Source organism: Drosophila virilis, chromosome 2 (genome assembly GCF_030788295.1).
Source record: "Drosophila virilis strain 15010-1051.87 chromosome 2, Dvir_AGI_RSII-ME, whole genome shotgun sequence".
Lineage (NCBI taxonomy): Eukaryota > Metazoa > Arthropoda > Insecta > Diptera > Drosophilidae > Drosophila > Drosophila virilis.
The window spans coordinates 17,590,801-17,613,583 of NC_091544.1; the positions used below are offsets into that span (position 1 = coordinate 17,590,801).

At 39.6% G+C, this 22,783-nt stretch overlaps 1 protein-coding gene across 2 annotated transcripts in view; it reads right to left on the reverse strand.

The window, feature by feature from the left end:
- Positions 1-8,204, reverse strand: part of Antp (homeotic protein antennapedia) — a 122,225-nt gene extending 114,021 nt beyond the window's left edge. For both annotated transcript variants that reach the window (XM_015171984.3, XM_002053474.4), the window contains exon 1: positions 7,272-8,204. The gene's annotated coding sequence lies outside the window, so the exon portion shown is untranslated. The remainder of the gene's footprint in view (positions 1-7,271) is intronic.
- Positions 8,205-22,783: the final 14,579 nt, after the last annotated feature.

The following is a 22,783-nucleotide window of genomic DNA, read 5'->3' on the forward strand; positions in this document are numbered from 1 at the left end:
AATCTCAGGGTATTCGTATTGGGTTTCTGGGTCTTAACCGCAAGTTTCGATCTAACAAAATTCTTTCCAAAGGTTAATGCTTCAGTTTAGTCCACTTTTTTTTTATTATTTTGTTTTTTTTTTGTTCAACCATTTTTACTATGCCTAATCATCTATCCTTCCCCCTCCCCTCTCTCACTCTCTCTCTATCTATCTCTCTCTCTCTCTCTCTCTCTCTCTCTCTCTCTCTCTCTCTCTCTCTCTCTCTCTCTCTCTCTCCAGCAAGTTCAAGCAATGGCCTAGACGCAAACATGGGCGCGGGATGATGCTGCCTGACATGGCGTTTATCACTTGATCTGCTTTATTTTTCAGAGACTAATTAGGAGATCAGCTAGAGTAAAATATATTTGTGAAACCAACTATGCTTTTACCTTTCACTTCGCTTTTCCTCTTTTCCGTTTCAAAAATCGTATTCTAATTTACTTATCAATTAAATAGTCTTAGTCATTTTTGTACTGTATTTCATTTAGATTGGCGCATAATTTACTATGTCTCTTATTATAAGTAACATGAACGTATAATACCCATATGAATTTAAATTAAAAAAAACCCGCTGACCATGGTTATTCAGCTTGCGAGCAATTATCCCGAATATTTTAATTACAAATAATCTATTAATTGCCGACAAGAGAAATCTTGAACACAGTTTAATTTTTATGTATGAATCGCATATGCACATGTCAAATATCAATATAAATACAGATATCAGATATCGCATTTTATAGAAGAGAATAACAAAAATAACTATTATTGTTAATAGATACGAATTGACTGTTACCTAGTGAAATTAAGATCAAATAACAAACCATGATAACTACTTAAATATATAAGAATAACGATTTGTCTTGTAATAGAAACCCTCTTATTATTTTATTTTTACTTTCGTACGATTTATTTAAGCCGTGCGTAAATACCAACTACTGGAAAGGAGCGGGGCTGTAAGATTCATAAAATATTTTGTTGATAGGAAAAAGTATCTTATTTGGAAACAATTAAATTATATGATGATTACGGGAAAGTCTGCCACAAAGTCATAAAATTAAATACCCAACCTGTCCGTTATAGTTAATAGAGTTTCTTTCTAACTCCCTTTTCAATCATTATTCAGAATATAGAGTTCAACCAGAAATCAGAAATCAGTTTATCGAGTGACGGAGTAAAAGCACTTTTTATGGCTAAATCTTGTTGCCTTTTCCGCTTGCCCATTTTCGTTTTGGGATTTGGCAAAGAAAAATCAGCTCACAAACTGAACTCGTTGCGGTGGTTGAGTTTGACGTTGACACGATTTCTCATATTCCGGTTAACTCTTTCCTAAGATTTTTGTGCCTTTTTAATTGTGAAATTTCCACGAAATGCGCATCGCGAGCTTTGAATTTTGGACCTGGTTCGTGTTTTTGGGGCTGACACGATTCCGCCAGGCGGGCAGAGGAAGAGCTGATGATGACGACGACGTCGCCGGCGGAGCTCTATAGGTTCAGGTCCAAGTACGCTTGCCGCACGGGTTCGATTCACGTCCCGGGGCCAGGGTCGGTGCCGGTGCCGGGCCGGTTGCGGGTTAGTGAGCAATCCGAGAGCCGCATTTGTGTCATTCTGTGACAACTTTGACATGTGTGACATTGTTTTTTTTTGTTATTTTTTTCGCTGTTTCTGCTTGAGTTTTGCCAGCGACATTTTCGTGTAGTTTGTCCGACTGGCGCGACTCTGGCTTAGAGCAACGGCAACCAAACGAATTATTTCATGTTTTTTGTATGCGAAACTCACACAAAAGCAACAAAAAAGCGCCAACTGCCCAACTTGCCCATGGCTAGTAAGTTAGATACAGATACATATAGAGATACGGATTCAGATACAGATACAGCTACAGATATGTCCGCATCTACATATGTAGTATATACTGTTGTACACACATGAAACCTCGCCGCTTGGCCTTTGCCTGTTGTTATTTTTGTTGTTGTTGTTGTTGTTGTTGTATTTCCTTTTTATTTTGCAAATTTGCCGCCCAACTTTAGACAATGTTTCGCAGTTCCTGCGCTTGCTTTTTGCGTGGACTCACTTTTTTCCAATTTTTTCTTTCAGCTCGTGCTGTTTGAACAATGAGTTGTTGTTGTTGCCGTTGTGCGGCGTATGCGTTTGAAATTCGTCGAACGCAGCTAGCAGATAACTAGCCTTACTGCAATATGCAAATCTGGCAAACCCAAACCGCATGTCACCAAAATGTTCTCTCAAATGTAGAGCATAGGTAATTGCCAAAAAAATAAAAACAAAAAATTCCAGAATATTTCCATATTGATATTCATATTTGTCATTGTTTGGACATCTTCAGCTACCGTCGGCAGAACGCCCGCGGCTTCTAGGAACTCCCGCTGTATGCAAATATTATGCAACATATGTCGTCATCAGGTCGATGTCATCCTGCGAATCCCTCAGGGTTCCGCCGCTTGCAATTGAGACAATTGCGATGCCGTTCAGAACAGTTCAGAGCAGTTGCTGGAGGGTTCTGTTCTGCTGCCTCTTGCAGCGCCTTGCAGAGCGCAAACGGAGATTTATGTGGATTTTTTTATGAGTTATTGACTTCTTCACACAGATAAATCACAAATTTTCTCCATTGTGATGTGTTTGTGAAAATATTAGAAGTGAATGTGATTTATGGCATGACTGCGAGTCCAACACACGTTCACATACACTCGCCCGCACACACTCACACACACACACATGCAGTACAAGTCTCATGGAGCTGTAATTGAAATCCCGACTAAATGTTAAAAAGAAGGAACCAGCCAAAACAAGCTAAGTAAATAAAGAATTGAAATAAGCAGAAGATTTGTTGAAATTTTAATCAATTTTCAGCAAGCTTTCGTATTCTTAAAAAATTCATATTATGCTATTCTATATTCATTGTCTATTCATTCATTTGTCTACAAAGTTAAAGTTTTAAATAAAGACTCTATTGAAGATAGGAACACTTTCTTACTAAAAATTAATTCTCAACAGCTTAAAGGATGCCTAAATGCATTCCTCGGGAGCTACTTTAATATATATTTATTAAAAAACATGTAAAATAAAAGCGCAATGCACTTTAAATAAATAAATTTGTTTAAGCTATTCTAGTCCGTCTCAAATAATACATATGATGTATTTGTACCAGTTTTTTAATCCTTTGTACAATGCAAGAGGCACGGGTTTCTAAACAGCATCAATTGATTTATGTGCATATGACACATTGAACTGCATACAAATGAATTGATTTATTATAAATTTTCGTTTTCAACTGAAAGTAAAAACACAAATGCAACGCTCACGGGCTGATCTTGTTGTTGGGCAAAGGAAACTGCAGATACCCGAAGATACCCGAAGATAACCTGAAGATAACTAAGTGTACGATCCGGACCGGGCGATTCAGATCACTTTCAAAACGGCGACAACAATGCGAACTCATAAATAATAATTTCAGGCTGTGCCTCGCGCCGAGAATGAAAAACTAAAAAAAAAGATGTATATAAATTGAGAAGAAGAGCGGCAGGGCCAACTGTAAAAACAGGTAACCTTCAAACACAATGGTTACGGACCCAGGACGGCGACTGAGATGAAGACTAAGTCAAGCCAAAAGTCATGTCCGTTGCCCGGCAAGGGGCAGTCCGCACCGCAACGGTTCAAAGTCAAATACTGTGGCCCGAAGATGCATTTGCCGAGATACTCGCACCCAAATTGCCACTGCGTAGGACGCATATTAATTTTTATGGCCGTTGAGAATGACTATTGCATAACCTGAGAGATCTGAGAGCTGAGAGCACTGCGAACTGTGCGGCCTTCGGCCAGGTGACTTCCTAATGGCTAATGATATTTTGGGAAATTCTTTATGGCTTTATGACATGTGCACGGGAAAAACTGCAAGTGACAAAAAATGGCAAGCACCCAGCAGGTTTCACTTTCATTCCTGCTGATTTTTGTTGTTATTTCAAGGACATTTTCCGAATAAAAAAAAGAGAATTTTTGCAGTTTTAAAAGGTGTGCCGGAATTAACTATTAGATCAGGTAGGTTGCATTTCCAAGTCGCCAAACTTTTGGCCTGGCCTGAGCGCGTTCACATCCCACTTTCTCTTCTTTCTCACTCTCAGTTCTCTCCTTCGCTCTCTTCATCTCTATATTTCTCTGGTTCTCCGTCTGCATACTTTTTTTAAATTTCTGGCTTTTTGCGTTCGTTGTCGCGTATCTCTTTGCAATAAATCATTGTCACCCGCTCGGCGCAATGTCACTGCGAGAGCGCCCCGCTGGGCGGCTCAGACCTCGACTCTGGCTCCGACTCCAACAGCAACTCTCAGTCCGTGCTGAGACCACAAAAACACAGTTCGAGTGCACTAGCAAAAGGAGCTGACTGCTAGCTCCAAAAACGCAAAACCCCCCAGCACACCCAATACAAACACATACACATACAAGCACACAGTTGCAGCGAAATGCCAAACAAACTGCAGCCACAGCAAATTGCCACCCAATGCTGAACAACTGGGGGCTGTTTAGTCCTTCTTTTACTGCAGCTACATCAATATCCGCACAGAAATTAAATAGCACAGCAAAAAGACCACAACAAGTGGCAAAAAAAGTTAAACAACAAAATAGAATCCAACACTGAAAATTCGCTAGCTTAAATAGTTCTTGTCAGAGTGCTTAAACAGCTTAAGGAACTGTGGCAAGGAACAGGATACGAGAATCAGTATACAATGAGATACGGGTTTGTAAGAAGTGTCAAATTAAATATGGGAATTTAAGTTTAAAAAACGCTTGATCTCTTATGTCCACTATGCAGCCTGAGAGCATGAGCTATAATAAAAAATAATAATAAAAAAGGTTTAAATTTCGAGCTCCATAAATTAATTATGTGGGAAAATCTGGATATCTCTGCCTTAGATAATCGTAGGTAAATTTATCCAATGTATGCTATTTTTGATTGAATGCATTATAAAATTAAAATATATTTATTTTAAATAGATTTTTCTTGCACAATCTTGTTATTACCTTGTAGGTATCTAAAATTCAGGTCAGCAGAATATTACAGAAAGGCTTTTTATATATATATCACGAAAGGCTTTGGTTTATTACTAGTTTAATGCACAAGAAAAGCTCTATATAAACAAATCGCCAGAGCTTTTAAGGCTCAATTCTATTCGCATTTTTTTTTTGTGAACTTATTCTTGGCAACTTTGACTGTAGAATAATGCGAAATGTATATACAAGTATTCCGCGAGAGAAAAAAAATATAAATTTAGGATTTTATCGAAAAAAAAGAGCTTGAAGACTTAACTTTTGTATTTGTATTTAATTTTTAATTTGTGTGAAATTTTTTATTTTGTTTTCAGTATTCAAATTTGATATTTTTTCTTTTTCTTAATTTGTTTGGGTATTTGCATTTGATTAATTAGCCGTTTCGTGTCGTCATTTATCAATGATTTTGGAAATAATTTCAATTTCAAATGCACGGCATCTGTTTTAACTAAACAAGTTTTGCTTTATTGTTTACTCAGAGCTCTTTGTTTCGGGCGACTTGTGGATATACATTTTTCGGATTGTTTTGTTTTTGTTGTAGCTTAGCTTAGTTTGGTTTTCTTCTCGTTCGCTGATTAATGTTTTTACAAAACAGTTGTCGCCATTTTTATGCGGGATTATTTAAAACATAAATCATGTCTAAATGTGTGAATTTGATTAAAAATATGAACACATTATTGTGGAGCCCACGGTTGCGGCAGGGGAAAGGGAGACTCTTACTTATTTACTCATTCAAGAATTGGGTATTGTGAAATAAAGATATCATCATTATTTAAACAAGTCATTCAAAGTATATGCAATAAAGTCGATAATAATTCAAATACATTTTCAATTTTAAAAACAAAAAATTTGAACGCATACAAGCGGAAGTTGTTGGTGAACAAAGCGTTTTAATATGCGACCATTAAGAACAATTGATCAATCATTTTGAAATAGTCCAGAATCAAGTAAATCATTTAGATTCAAGTAGAATACAATTGTTTCAGATATTATAAAATATTTTCTAAGTTTTCTATATTTCATTTAAATCAATTTAAAAGATTCTGGAAGATATACAACATGAGTTTAGATCTATAGATGTTTTTGAAAGTAGTAAATAGGGTATATAGATTAAATGTTTTATATATATAGTAACATTTAAATATTAAGATTTAAGATTTCAATAGGATATTTGAGAATATCTCTGATCTTGAATAAAACTATTGGCAATTGGTAGTGCATCAATGCACCATGTGACACCCATTGTCCAGTGTCCTGTCTCAGTCATAAATCATGAACTTTTTGCAATGCAAACAAAAAGCAGAGAGAGAAAGAGCGACAGAAACCGAGTTTATGATTTTGTCAGCTGTGAAACATTTCCAGCTGATTAAATCGATAAATTATGAGAATATAATAACATCTGATGACAAAAATTGGTAAAATAAAATGGACTGTCTGTTTGTATTGTACAAATGCGTGAACAGCACATAGAGAAAAGGCCGAGTTGTTGCGTGTGGCAATGTTAATTAAAGCATTTTGAACACATCAACAACGAATCAAACAAATATTTATTATATTTATAAAATAAAAACAATAACTGAACTTTAAAATGCAATAAATCTGAGAGCAAGTGCAATGGTTGTGAGAGTGTGAGAGAGAGAGAGAGAGAGAGAGAGAGAGAGAGAGAGAAGGGGAGGGAGACAAAGGGATAGAGGGCAAATGAGAGAGCAACAGAGCAGACAGAGAATGCGACAAATATGCAGGCGGCAGACAACTAGGACAATTGCAACAACAACAACAACAACAAGGACAATGCGCCGCAACAATGGCCGCATAAATTTTCTATGCACAGCCAGTTTGTCTATGTGTGTGTGTGCTTGTGTGTGTACTCACACTCCGCAATGGCTGCCGCATGCGGAAGTGAAACTATGTTGCCCAGGATATGTGCAATAATTCAAAACGATTCCAAGTTCAAAGCGGCCATTACTCGTGGCCAACTCCAGCTGCAGCTCTGGTTCAGACTCCTGAATCTATCTCGTTGCCCGACTCTGGACTCGGCTCTCTCTGCTAGCCCCCAAAAATGTATGCAAATGTCTAATAAGCCTGTCAACAGTTTGCAGTTGAATGATGTCCTTGTACTGGACGTAACTTTTGAGTTATGAAGTGTTGACTTGGTGCCACAAAAAGCGGCAACTTCAAATCGTGTTGCAACTCACCGTCTAAATCCAATTTGACTGCGCAAATCCTTGATCCTTGTGTGGTTTATGAATTCAACTAGCGGTTGTGCACGTGCGCCGAAACTTTTTCACCAAAAACTTTATTTGATAATTTTTTGTTTTCCTTTGCTTTCTTTTTTTTTGTTATATGTTTTTATCTGAACTTTCTTTTCGTTTCGTTTCTTTTCTCTTTTTGGCTGTCTGCTGGGTTTGTGTAAATATTGCTTGCTTTTGGACTAGAAATGTTAAGAACTTTGCTCGTTCACTCGCTTTGGCTATGGCCAAATCAAGCCGAATATCTAACGTGAAACACTTTACTTCTTGTTTTGGTTGTAGAGTGTAGCAAGTGTAACTTTACACTAATTCACTTATTGCACAATTTGATTGCCGAGTTAGACACCTGCCAGACGTTGGAACGGTAGGTGTTTATGGGCTCTTAAGTATCTACGTGGGTCAACATCATAAAAACGAGAAGAACAGCGAGATAGAGAGAGGAAATAAACGCGCGCGTTTCTTCTGCTTGCGATTTATGTCGCGTTGAAAATGTCTGCGTCCGACTGTGGCCAATGTGCGAGTCCTAATTTTTTACGATTATTGTTATGATTATTTTTATGATTTTTACGAGCTGTCAATTGGCCGCAGCGTGGCGGGCGGACGGGCTGGCTGGCGTTGCGACGAGCTGACCACGGCGACCGTAAACGACCGAATAGTTTGGGCAAACAGACCCAAAAGATGCCGCTGCTTTAGCTGCTGCTGCTGCTGCTGCTGCTCTGATGGTGCCCCCTACGCCGACAGCAATAATAACACACAACAACAACAATAACAACTATGACAACGAGAACAACAGCGACGACGACGACGACGGGCAACGTGTGGAATACACGGGCTACACTGCACACGGGTGCGTTTTGTGTTGTGTGATGTTGATTTCTTTACGACTTCTATCAAACTAAACCCATAAAGCATTCAATTCAAAGCATATACATGTGAAAATCCAAGCGAGAACTCCTTATTAATCCAGAAGCGACGCGCCAGCCGCCGCCGCTGCGCAGCCAACGCCGGCAGAGTCGCACTGCCCCCAAACAGTATATAAATAATCTTATAAGAAACTCATGCGCCGACAGCGGGCGGCGGCAGAGCTCGTGAGAGAGAACCGCAGTCGAGGCGCTGCCAACGTTATTTATGTATGCCAACCGCTGTCGACGTTGCCGCCACCGCCAGCGCCAGCGTCAGCGTCGCCGCTTACGCTGGCATCGACGTCAGCGTCGGCCATAAAGTATCTGCAGTCAGTACGAAACGAAAAGCGCAACAACAACCAATGTATCTTTTGCTCGCATTTGGCGCTCGTTGCCAGAGCTCCAGAGTTCCAGAGTTGAGCGTCTGAGCGAATGAGTGAATGAGTGCGAAATTTACGTTTGCGAGAGCTTCCACAGCTGGTGGCAACTCCAGTTGCCCGCTGCCAGTTGTGTTTGTATCTCACATTCGCATAGCGGCCACTTGCGGCTTTTGCTAGTCTGAAATGCGGCGGCCTCGTGCATCAAGCTTGCCTCTAAGCTGGGGCCCCATCGGGGTTTTCACACTGGCAATGCGCATATCTGAATCAATTTTCAATTTTACTTTGGTACGTTTTGTTTCTTTAATGAAAATTAATATATTTTTGGGTTTATGACAATCAGAATTTCCTTAAATATTAATGTTTTGTAATTATCTTTTTATAAATAACAATATATTCAAGGAAATTTCAGGATAAAATTAGAAAATTAAAAACCAGAAAAGACTCCATATTTAAATACTATAATAAATACTTTTTAATTAGTTGCTATTACTATATCCTCAATTTATATCAAAAAGAATATTTACTTTTCAAAACCAATTATTTGCATTATTAGTTGTTTTAAACTCAAGGAATCTTTACTTGAAATACGTATTTTATTGGGTATTATATGTAAAATGTTTAAGACTTTATCACATAAAGATTAACTTTAAGGGATTATTTGTAATACTCAGATTTAATGTTGTTCTTGCAATGACTTCAGATATTGAAAAAAAATACCTATATTTCTTAATATAAAATTCAAAACAATTTGTAAGCTTTACTTATTTTCATTTTAAAATAATTATTCTGCGAGAATTATATTAACAGCACAGATCGTTAATTTATTGTAAAGGATATATTCTTATAAACGAGTACGTATTTTATTTTAATTTGAGACTTTAGGTCAAGTATTTATAAATATTTAGGTCAAATATAGAATATTAAATATTTTTGCTTAAACATAACAAAGTTTGAGCAATCTTCTGTAGAGAATTATGGCTGCCGGATGTATGGAATCTTTATTTGCCGACGGCACAACAATCATGGCGTACAATCTTAACAAAAACAGAAACAACACGCACTCACACACACGCGCGCGTACTCACACACACACACACACACGCACAAGAACTCGTACGCAACGCAGAACCACCCTAAATAAGGGAAATGGTTCAGCATCTTTCTCTCTTTCTCGCTCTCTGCTCGCATCTTTGCTGTGGCTGCTGCTGCTCTCCTGTGTTGCCCACAGCTGTTGGTGGCCGCACAGAGCGTGAGCATGAGCATGAGATCAGCAGAGGCAGAAGAAGCACTAGAGAAGTAGCTGCTGTGTGGCTACAATACCACGCACCACGCGCAACATGCTGCTGGAATAAAAAAAAAGGGTACTCCCCTCTCTCCTAAGACCATGCCAACGTTGCGCTGCCTCTGCCTCTGCCTCGGCCAGCGTCGCCGTCACCAATTGGCAACGCGTCGCAAACAGGGAGGAGCCGCTGCAGCGCGCGCTCATAAAGCATTCTCGCCTGTCGCCTGCTCGACCGCCTGCCGGAGAGCAATACTAGCGCTCGCCTCCAAGATGGATGACGCCGCTGACGATGTCTGTGTGCGAGCGAGCGCGCACGAGAGCCGCACGAGCACGTGCAACAGGGACGGCAGCATGCGGCCGCGTTAAGTGTGACGAATGTGCCATTATTTTGCTTTATTGTGTCGTGAGCGGCCGCCGCGTTGCTCTTTTCAATGGTATTTCTCACATAAATTTACGCAGCAGTCGCGCACGGACCTACAAACCGAACCGACCGAGTCGGCCGCGTCGACGTTGACGTTGCTGCCAACGTGGGCAGATGCAGAGACAGAGGCAGAGGCAGCAAATGTGGACCTGGCCCGACGGCTTCTCTTTGAGTGGAGAATCATTTGGCCTTTTGCTGTCTGCTGTGCATGAGGAGCAAGACAGCGGCTAAAACGCTGTTACTTTTTGTTTATATTGAATAGGGATCGCAATGAAAACATCGAATCGATGGTATATTAAATTCTTTTTAGTTATTAACAAAATGAATTTAAAAGCAGAATAAAACATTTTGCAAATTTATTTCTCAAAGTTCAAGCTAAGTAACAGCACTTCTTTTGAATTGTCGGAGTCAAGTCAATATGATTATGATTGATCAATTAATCAAAAAAAATTGGACCTATAATACAATGTCTTGGCAAAAAAAAAAATGAAAACTTTAATTCAAGCGAAATAAATCCTTAGAAACGACAAAACGAAAATTTCAAAAAAAAATATTTTATTTATTTATTCAAACTTGTTATTCATGCTGTTTAATTTCTTGGTTATCTGATAGATTGATTAGCATACGAAAAAGTAAAACGTGCTGTTATATAAATTAAATTATATGTTTGACAAGATTTTCTGTGTCATTTAAAATGACGATTTTGAAACATTTTCCCATTTAAATGTGGTATCCGGGACTTGGCAGCTGTTAAGTTTTTTTTCGTAGGATTTTACACTCAATTATGTCCAGCAATAAATATCAAATGAGCGAATGAATCGGTTTTAAAAGCGTACTTGGCGCCCCACCAATGTTGCAACTAGGCGAATGTGGATGGGGACGTCTGAACCACAACTGGCAGGACCAAAGCCTTGCCCACAGGTCCACGTCTGTGGACCCGTACGCATCGCTGCTCTTTGACAACTGTGCGTCCCTAAATCATTCAATTGGTGCTCAGGCACGGGGACGAGCACGGGCACGGGCACGGGCAACAGCAACGGTAATGGAAAGGTGCTGTGGCGGGGGCTCAGCTGGAATCACGGATGTGGCTCGTTCTGTGCTGGGCTTGTACTTTTTGTGGCATTCACCTTGGAAAATATTTTCACATGCCGCCATCGGGCGCCCCCGGTAACCATTTCCGCTCCAGCAAGCTGCTGCAACAACTACAACAACAACAACAATAACAACAACGACATCAGAAAACAACGACATTCAGAAAAACAAGACGCGCGTGCCGTTCAGCCGCTGGAGCCGGGACCTGGAGCCTGGGACCTGGGACCTGGGACCTGGGACCTGGGACCCAGGCTTTCTCATCCTCGGCTCGGGTTCGGCAATCGGGCAAATAAGTCAACCTGCAGCAACACAAACAGCAACAACATCCCAAAAGTGATCGATGAAGTCGCTCGCCAAATTTACGACGTGAAACTTTGAATTGTTTCGCATGTCGCTTCGATTTTGCTTTCGAGCGGAGCCGCCCGTCGTTTTTCCCCGTCCCTAATCTAGACCAACCTGTTTCAGCTGTGATCTACACTTAACATATCTGAAATTTCAGATGAATTTTAAATGCAAATAAAAAACAACAAAAAAATCCAAAAATTTCCTAAATTTCTCTCGGATTAGCAAATAATTAGTAAGTAAAATATATATTATTATAATAGAGGAACTAAAATAATAAAAATTAAAATAGAAATAATAATTGGTAAGAATTTTAGAGAGTCTACTTTTTAAAAATCCGAAATTAAGTAGCTCATTAACCTATTTATTATATTACTTAACGCTTTTTTTGCTAAAAAATATTCTTACATTTGGCATGATTTAGTCTGTGCATGTGTGGATTATTTTTTAAATCTGATTTTAATTAAATAAATATAAGTTGGATAAGAAAATAATAGAAACTTTAAAAAATTTATTATATTTCTATTTAATGAAAATCGCATTTAATAGCATATATTTTAATTTTGATGTAGGGCTGTCATCATATTGTAATTTTATTATGAGTTGGTAAGAGAGTAACGTAGACAAGCAGACATCTCAGAGCCGCTGAAATATACATATTTTCTATCAGTTTCAACAGCCGATTTGAAATAATCATGTCTGTTTCGGTGCAAGCTAGTACCTCAGCTCCAAATCGGAGCACTATATCATATAACTGCCATCCTCCCCATGGCAGTTCGATCCAAAAGTAGGTTCATCAATAAAAGACTTTTTTGTTTATCCAGATATCTTGACCAAACTCGGCATTTGTTAATTTTACTATGCTCCCATATATATACCTAATCTTATTTGCATTGGGCAACTACACAATATTATTTGCTATATCAACGCAAAATCGGTCACAGAATGAGATTTTGTATGTTAAAATTTTCGTTTTCTTACCAAACTCTGTCTTTTTGGCAGACCCTTTGCAAAGGGTATTCAGGTTTCTCATGTGCTTGATTAGTTCATTTTGACATTTGCTTTTGTAATTGTTCTGAATGAAGTTGAAGTTGTGCTATTGTTGTTATTATTGTTGCTCTTGTGACAGAATGTGCATGCAAACGAATAATCAGTCAAGTTGATCAGGTGAGTCAATAAATAAAGCGCCAACTCACGGCGCACGGTAGCCCCGGCCGGCAACTACAACAATAACAACAGCAGGAGTAGAAGATAGACATATGTGTACATATGACAACATTTTAATGGTCGTTTATCATAATTTGTCTTTGAGCCAAGCTAATGCTAACATCAATTGCTTACTTCTGTTGCACACCGTGGGCGTGGCATAGGGCGTATTTGTTACCCTGTACGAACGTCAACAATTTTGATTAAGTTCGCTAACATTATGTGACAAACAATGACAGCGCGAGCACAAATTGCCGTCGACAACATTTGCGTAATGCCAACTGATGTGTTGCAATAACACGAATCTCACATATCCATTCATAGCCATTCAAATGGATCAAATCAGCCGTCATATAGACGTGACACTTTGTATAGAGTGCTTGGAATGTAGCTTAAATTGATAAGAATTGGATCTGAGTTTATACGGTCTTTGATAATATCATAGGGTATTATTTTATAAATACTTTAATAAAGTCTTGCTCTAGTCGGGAGTGCCCGACTAGGGGATACCCTTAGCTTTCTTCTTCCAAATCCGAATATAGAACATTCGTCTGTTCGCAAAACAGACATCGTCATAAAATGAAGAGTACTCTATCTGTGTATTTATCTCAAATTTATGACTAACCTATTTTTTCAAAGATTTCCTCAAGAACAGGATTTCGATATCGATTTATATCGACTACTTGGAAACAGGACAAGCTCGATAGCTAAATTGTCGGAGCTGTACGAGCACTAGAAATACCTACGATTAAAATTTCAATGTTCTTCTTATTGGTTCTGAGATCGAAGCATTTATAAATATGGACAGACGTCTAGATAGACTCGGCTATTGATACTGAGAAACAATATGTTTATTTTATGGGGTCGGAGATGTTCCCCTCTCACGCATATCCAATATTTCAGGGTATAAGAAGGTAGATTGAATCAATTTTCAAATTATGCATTTGCAATGAAATACAGAAAGAAGCTCCACTATTATATTGATATGTCTGAGAAAATTAAAAAAGGTTTAAGAGCAATTTTAAGATGTTTTACATATTGTCTTTTCATAATTGAATATAATTTTTCTGTAGATATCCATAAATGTGTTTCTGTTAATGGCTGTTTGTTTATTATCTTATCGGCAAGTAAATTTCCGAAGTGATTTAAAACTAAGCCCATTGGGCGCAACTAATGATATGATTATGAAAAATATTAAAGCCACTAACTGAGTGAAAATAAAATATGACTACGCCCAGCCGTAGAAACACATAGTTGCGGGTGTGTGAGATTGTGTACTATATGTTGTATATGTTATACGTTCGTATCTATTGTATCGAAAGCAAATGCGTGTGCGCCATTAAAATGAAAGAAGCGGAACGCCTACAACTTGGATGGCTGACTGAATGGGGCTGTGTGGGCGGGGGGCGCTTCTGGTGGGTTGGTGAAATACGATGTGGCAACACCCTACAGCGCCACTAGCATGCACACCCACACACCACACACTCGCAGAGACTCTCCCTCTGCCACTGCCTGTCCCTGGACACGCACGCAGGCAACGGACGCACGCACGCACTCGACACATGGCGCTATCGGGGCTTCCGGTGCGTGCCCGAGCCCCCTGCTTCCAACCGACTACCTCGGAGCGCGGCGAGGTTTCGCCAACTTGAAGCAGGCGCGGCGGCCCAAGGCTGTAGGCGGAAGCTCAGCAGAAAAAAAATCTAAAACGCAATAACTTTGGGGTGAAAATAGCCGAAAATATCGATGGAGGAGGACAACAACAGCAGCAGCAGCAACGGCAACGACAACAACATCAAGCAGCGAAGAAGAAAAAAAATTACAAGCAAAATGAGAGACCGAAAAATGCCAAAATAGAAATAAATTCCTTTGTGTGCTCTTATCTATATGATTTGTGATTCTGGGTGTCGTCAATTGTTGTTGCCGCCACTGACAATGAGTGGGTGGTTGGTTGGTTGAGTGGTTGAGTGGCTGCATCATCCCAGCACCCAACCAGCTGGGCCTGACAGCAGCGTGGCCCCTTTAATGGAATTTTTCTTGGCTGCCTTGGGCTGGCCTTAAGGATGCGAAGTTGACTGCCATGTGGCGAGTGCCATAAGGAGCTGCTGCTTGTATCAACGATATTTCGCACATAAATATGCAGGCGGTGGCAATCTATCTTGTGCCACCCGCACGTGAAATTCCTTTTGTCCGCTCCGCATGGCTCGCAATCAAAATGAGAATTTCCAAGTCACTTTTCCGGGGCGACCCATAATGAAATATACATAAGTAAGTATTTAGAGAAGCGCAAAGAGAATGCCAAAAAATAGATATATATATAAATAATATTTCATAATGTCGTGAAGTATCTGCAAATGTGCGCAAGCTGACATCGCAGGGGCAGGTGGGCCATGCTGCCTCTTCATATCCCAGCTCCTCGGCTGGAACTGTAGCTGGGACACAGTCGAAGGCGGGCGCGAAGCATTCGCATCCGTATATTATAATAATGCGGATAAAGAGATACAATTTCATTGATATCGTCTAAAAGTCCAATATACCCAAAGATTTATGGCCAGCGGACGGTCGGTCAAAAACTTGAAGATGATCCCCCCACAGTTCCAGCCACATACAAAGGCCACAAGCGACTTGAGCTCGCTTCGTTTTTTTATTTTATTTTTGTCGCTTTTGTTTTGGCTGTCTTGGCCGGCTGTTTTCGGCAAGCGGGCCAAAAGATTCATGTTCATGGCCAAGATATACCACAAAATTATCAAATACTCACACATACACATTTATTTTTTATGTGTGCCGCTGCAGATACAAAGATACAACAATACAACGATGCTAAGATACAAGATACATGCCCTCTCTCGCGCACGAATGTACGAACAAACGATTTTTGATAAATGCGTCTCATTACATTTTTCATTATGAGACCCAATATATCTTTGCATTGTGGCCAAAACCTAAACGTATCTAATTCGGACATTACTCAGTTGCTTTGGTTATTGGCGTGACAATGCTGGCAATTTCCCGAGAATTAGTAAGGTCATTATGTTATGTAATAAAATGGAAAAATTCATTAAAATTTTGCAAAAGCGTTGCCAAATACAAAGAAGTAAAAGTTCTTTAAAATGCATATATAATTAATTTTTATTTTTATTTTTATTTGTGCGCTGGAATCGATCGGTTCCTTCTGATCTCTACCAAGCGAATAGTTATTAATAGACTATAGTTACTATGTGGTAACTTGTATGATATTTACATATACATATATAATTCTATAAGCCGCATGTCAAATTTAATGAATCTAACTCCTAAAACTTAACAGATTTGCTTAATAAATATGATTTCGATATCGATTTTTGTCGATTGTGGAAAAAGTTCCCAATTATAAGTCTATAGCTGTTACAGGTTTTGAGGATGAGGACGCGTTAAAACATGCAAGCAGAAGGACGGAAAGTAGACGGGCATGGCTAGGTGGACCCGGCTATTGATGATCGAAAATTTATATACCCTATAAAGTCGGATCATCTGCACAAAAACATTATACGCTATGTTGTGTTTGGTTTTCTGTCAATCATTAGAGGACTCTCGACATTCACAGTAAACTGTGTATTGTTAACTAAATTTAAGCTGGCCAAGAGTAACCAGGTTATCTGTACAGTTCTTCCAAGAACCTCCCAGGCTTGTCATTACCAGATCTTGCTATCGACTCTAGAATTGCGAGCGCTTGTCCTCTATACATATAGATATATATATATATATATATATATATATATAGTATAGGTATAGGGTAAAGATGGTATATATATATATATATATATACATATATACATACATATACATGTACATATATATTTATCTATGGTTCGTTTACTGTGCACCTCGATTAGATCTTTTGTCTAATATTTGAGTCTTTGGCTAGAGGCAAACCTTGAAATGCAGCGAGCCGGCCGTGAAAAGCGAAAGTAACTGATTTGTTTAGACCACAGCAGGAACAATGAAGGCCAATAACCATACAATAATTGTAAGTCACAAGCAAGTCATGAGGTCACAAGGCGGCAACTGGAAATGTGGCAAGGTGGAAAAGTGCTCAATGCTATTGCAGTGCCGAATGTTGGGCATTAGGTTAATCAGGTGGTGGTGGTGCACACTAATTACCCAAAGCGTGTGTGTGCAATAATGCATAAGGACCAAATGGCAGTTTGGCAGCTATAAAATGAAATAATTGTTGCAATTGCGCCGGGAGCAGGCAGCAGCACGCGGCCTTGCTGCGCCGGCTCGCATTTGTGGTGCAAGGTCAGGAACGGAACGCAGTCGCCGTCGACGTCGCAGTCGCATCAAGGTTAATTGTCCATTAAGCGTGCGGAGAAAGTGCAAGTGTCTGGAAATGCCACCACCAAAGTGCCATGAAGTGCCCGCCAATGCCAGCGGCTGGGCACGGCTGCATTGCATCTTAGCCGAACTGCATGGAACTGGGTGTGTGCGTGTGTGTGTGAGTGAAATTTATGGGGTCAATGCGCCCATTGGGCTCTACCTATGACCCAAAAGCAGGCTAACTGACCGACTGACGCGTATCTTAGCTGCTCTGTGTGATTTAAGGTCTAAGCATATAAAATGGTCAAAAGTTTAGGTATTAATTCGAAAAGCTAATGAGGTTGGATAGAAAACGAGTGAAATGTAAGCTTATTAAAATAAACTATAACACATGCATATTATATTATAAATAATACTAAAGTTAATTACAGCAAAGGAGCTCTAGCGTCCAGGCTTACAACAATATTAACAAGGTGCTTAAGAATTGGGGTCTACAGCAGGAATCAAAAATATTTCGTTGCTAAAGGCGAAACATTACTGGAAAAGTCGTTTGGAGTATTACAATTTTGCTAGTAAATTCATAATTAATTCTTAAATTTTTAATGTGTATGCAGACATCTGAACGCGAAAAAAAGTCACAACAACATTACTCTTATTCCAAATATCATTCATTCATACTCTGATTCCTTTACTCGCCATTCAGTTCTTTGGGATAATGGAATAACATAGTGCCGAAGGAAGAGTGAGTGTCCACCCACTATAATGAATTCAAAATCACTTCCGATTTGTCGATTGAATAAAATTGCTATAATAAATTCGTGCACACAGAAAGATAGAGAGGAGAGAGAAAGTGCTGGGTAATCCCCTCAAACTTGAGCATAACAAGTGAAAAAAGATTGGCACCACTTAAAAGAAATTGCCAATGATAATGATAAAATAAACAACAACAACAGCCAACGAATGCCAGACAGCAGGAACCGCAATGAAAGAGGCCGACCGAATGGGAGTCAAGAAAAACTTTTATCCTGTTTCCATTTTCCTTGTTGCTGTTGCTGCCCCCTTCTGTCCCAGCAGAAGAAACTGAAATAAACAAAATGCCTACGAAAAGTTTTCGTGAATTTCCATAAAAATAAGAGAAAAAAATCAGGAACAAGCTTTGGGCTTTCTGTGAGTTGAAGTTCCATCGGGTGGGTGCCTGGTTTGGGTGGGTGGTTCGACTTTGCACAGCAAAACAGTGAAAAACCGTAACCGAAACCACATTTTCTTCATTTGGACGATTGTGGGCTGGTCTTGGCCTGGGAGTGTAGCCGATGAGTCCACTTCTTTAGCTTTGACTGACAGCAAAACCTTCACACACACCGCATACCCACACTCAACCGTCCGTACACACAGTTTCGTAGGAAATCCTGTGGGAAATCGGTTTTAGTCAATTTCGAAAATGTTTCGCTGTTTCAAAAAATATCAACATATACTCGCAACAGCAACAAAACACCCCCCATCTTTGGCAGCTAGTTCATGAAAAGCTGCTGCTTGGCCCTCTTCTCCCCGGAGACCAACAAACTTAATCGCTTATGGTCGCTCGGTGAAGACCCATCGGGGAGTCGCTAGCCTTATTGATTGGGCCAAGTCATGTGGCTACCCCAACGCGGATGTCGGTAGATGCAAATCGGACAGATGTCAATCTGCAGTTTGTCTGATTGCCACCTTGATTTGTGCCAGGCTGAAACCCCCCCGAATTCGAATCCAGCTGTAGGCCAATGTATTCCACAACTACAGCAATTGGCTTGTTTTCATTTGCATTTTACCTTTCCCTGCTTGGCATGCGGTACATGAACCCTCAATTATTCCGGAATTTGCTTTTTCAAGAGAATTTTGCATTTGCAGCTGATACAACCATCTAATATCATCTTCTTCGTGAGAACTCTTCGTTATGTCTTGTATGGCAGCTTGTCATTGATTGGCAATTTCTGGCAATAACAAGCCAACATAACTGGGCACAAATTCTCAAACAAGCCGTTGGAGCAATTATTTGATCCTAGGTCGAATACTACCTAATAAGTACTAGAAAAGGCTGGATTCTTTAATGAGAAACCCACTATGAACCAGAAAAAACTTGAAGAAATTTATTTTTATATAGCCCGCAAATGATATTGATTATATAAAAAGGCGAAAATTCATTGATTATTATTCCATCTAAATTTTAAATATTTGCTTAATATAAAATATAGTTAGTTATTTTTGAGGAAAATCACATAGAACGAGACATCTCCAACCCCAAAATTATATAAGTATATTCCTAATCAGCATCAATAGCAGACGATGTAGCCCTGTCCACCTGTACACGCGCCTGTTTCTATGCAAACTAATCACTTAGCTTAAAAGCTATCGTTAATAAGCTTAACATATGTCCATCCTTCTGGCAGTGTATATGTTGGAACTAGCCGAATCGGATAACTATATCATATAGCTGTCATTGGAGTGTTGGGTCGAAAGTAAGATTTTTCTATAAGCAACACATATGTTTTTAAAGATAAACGGACCAAATACAGTCCATCAATATCGGACTACTATGCCTTATAATTCTAAAGGAAGGAAGAATTTGTTAAGAAATAAGTTTTTGTATATTAAAATGTACATTTTTCAATATATTACTAAATATTATTGCACGCTCATATTGACAATTAACTAGTTTGTGTTTTTTTTTCTTTTTAAACTTGTCAGTTATTTCATTATTTCCTTATTGATCCACTTTTCATATTCCGCACACAAGGTGATGCTTATTCTTTATTGTTCTTAAGTAAGCAATGACAAGTAGAAAGGAAAAAATTACTAAAACAAACGCTTGCTTTTGAAAATATTATAAAGGTTGTCATAATCAAGTGCATATTTGCTTTTGAATTGCAGAACGTGTCAGGTATTCAAAACAACAAGCGAATTTTAAATGTCTTCCTAAGTATTCCCAAACATATGTATATAAATATATATAAATGTATGTATATAATCTTATATTCTTTATGCGGTTTGTGCACAGTAATTGGCAGCGAAACGCGGAACGCCCGTACCGCCCATCAGGCTGTCTGGCTGGGCAAATGAGGAAGATGATGAAATCTTTATTTATAATTCAGGCAGAAGATCAAAGCTCACTGAATTTTCTGTGCGGTAGGTCCAGCTCGAGTGCAAGTGTATATATAGTTGTGTATAACTTGTAAAAAGCGACGCAAACAACAAACAATAAACATTCCAAAGCATTTTTGCAATTTGGCTCGCAGCAGCAGCAGAGCTACAACAACAGCGTGTTCACATTTTCCAAAAACTGAACATTACGTGTCATCGGACAAGCAGCAAGTCCAGTGAAAATCCATAAAGAGAAAAACATGGCGAAAGGCTGCAGCAAAACTGCAACTGCAACTGCAACTCGAAGACGCGTCGACTGCAAATCGCATTCATTTCGCTGCACTTGCATCGAAGAGGGTTTTTTGGGGCTGCTGAGGGGGACGGGTGGTCAGGTGACAGGAGTGTTGAATTGTAATATGCCATCAACGGTGATGAGCAGATTTACATGCAAGTGCACCAGTGTCGGTAACCATGCCTCGCTACCCGGCATCCCCAGCCTTAGTCAAGGCAACGACAACAGCGGCAACAACAACGATCACGACGAATTGCACGTTGATGGCGACTCCGGCGACGACTTAATTAAAACGTGAGCTAAATGCAGCATGAAAATAATGAAAAACTGACCGAGTTGCTGCAGGTGGAAACGCACGTCCAAGGCAGGCATGCAGGCAGCGGCAGTCGCAAGCCCAGAGCCAGAGCCAGTGGGGCTGCGGGAAGCCGGACAGACAAACGGCAGGCAGGCAGGCCGGCAGGCACCCAGCCGCATGCAATTCCAGTTATAATTAGTGTCAACAACCACATTACCATGCCCCGTACATGTGGTGGGGTGGTGGAGACTCCATTTTCTGATGTGACAGCAATCAAAACCGAAACTGTCGAAACTGTCATTAACCATGTGGCCATAGAAAGCGTTTGCTCAGCTCCGGCCAAAATGGTCAATGGGCTTGGATGTGAGGACGCCTTTTGCTTGCCAAGAACCGCATGTACTTATGAGTGCACCACAACAACAATAACAACAATTTGCTTAAATACGACTCATGCAATATGTGTTGACAATTCTCCTCACGATCTGCGTCGCTTTCGCTATATTTAAAAGGTAGCTCTATTGGTCACCAGCTAATGCAAAAACAACAACAACAGCAACGCATTCTTTTTATTGCACCTTCGGAGTGGGCCCTGTCTTCAAGCTTGGCATCTGTCGAAACCTTAGTTTCTGTCAAATTTTACAAATAATGTATTTGTGCAAATGTATGTAACAGACAGAAGCAAGCATCTCCGACCCCATAAAGTATATATATTTTTGACCAACTTCAATAGCCCAGTCGATCTAGCTATGTCCGTCTGTCTGTCTGTCAGTCCGTCTGTCTGTCTATATGTATGGACGCAATGATCTCAGAACCTAAGAGAATCTTATAAGAGCTCGAGGCTTGAGCTGAATGTCCTCCTAGTCCATGCGCATATCGAGTTTGTTTCCGATAATCGATATCGAAATCCTGCTTTTGAAATCCAATTTTGGTAAATAAAAGGAGCTAGAGTTATGAAACTTGACATGTAGCTTTTATAACTATCCCCGCTAGCGCCCCAAAGCTATAAGTCAAGATAAGAAACCAATTTACTCTGCCCACTTATATATAAAAAAGCACCAAAAGATGTACTGTAGAAAATTTAGGGGAATGATGCTTATGGGTAATATACAATCGGTATCATTCTAAGCTTTGGAGATATAGTCAATACATTTGTTACAAATGTTAAAAATACAAGGTTTAAGGTTTGTTTTTTTAAATTATGACGCATTGTTGGGCATTTTCGGTACAGTTCTGGCTATGGTCTGTGGTACTGCTCATATTGGCTGAGAAGGCTTACATGCGAAGTACTGGAAAATGCGACTACGCAAAAGGCTATGAACTCCATCATGTTTGCAACAGTTTTGTCAGCGAAGAATTGATGTTCCGTTGGAGTGACCCACAAGCAAGTCAGGGTGTTGAATATTCGTTTTGGCAATCTCGCCCCGATCAGCCAGGCCGCTATGTGATTCTTGTGTCATTCCATCCTTCAGAACTTGCGAATGTCGATGTTATAACTGTCGAGCCGAAAAGCTATAAGATAAAAGGAAAAAAAGAGGGAGCAAATAAGTTTGAATATGTGCCCTTTGCTTATTCGGATATGCACTGTTTTAATTACAGTCTACGATATTTTAATGATTTGAGAGCAACGTGCACAAAGAAGTCTTTTAAACTGGACGAAGAGCCTATAAGATATGGAATATTACATTATGCCGAGGTCATAAAGTCTAGAAAACCAGTTAGAACTCGTAGAAGTGCTTCTGTAAAATATACAATTAATCTGATTGTAATCCTATACGAGTTGTTAATAGTATCCCTTCGAAATATATATTAATTTGTGTCTTGCCGGATCTGACTACGATA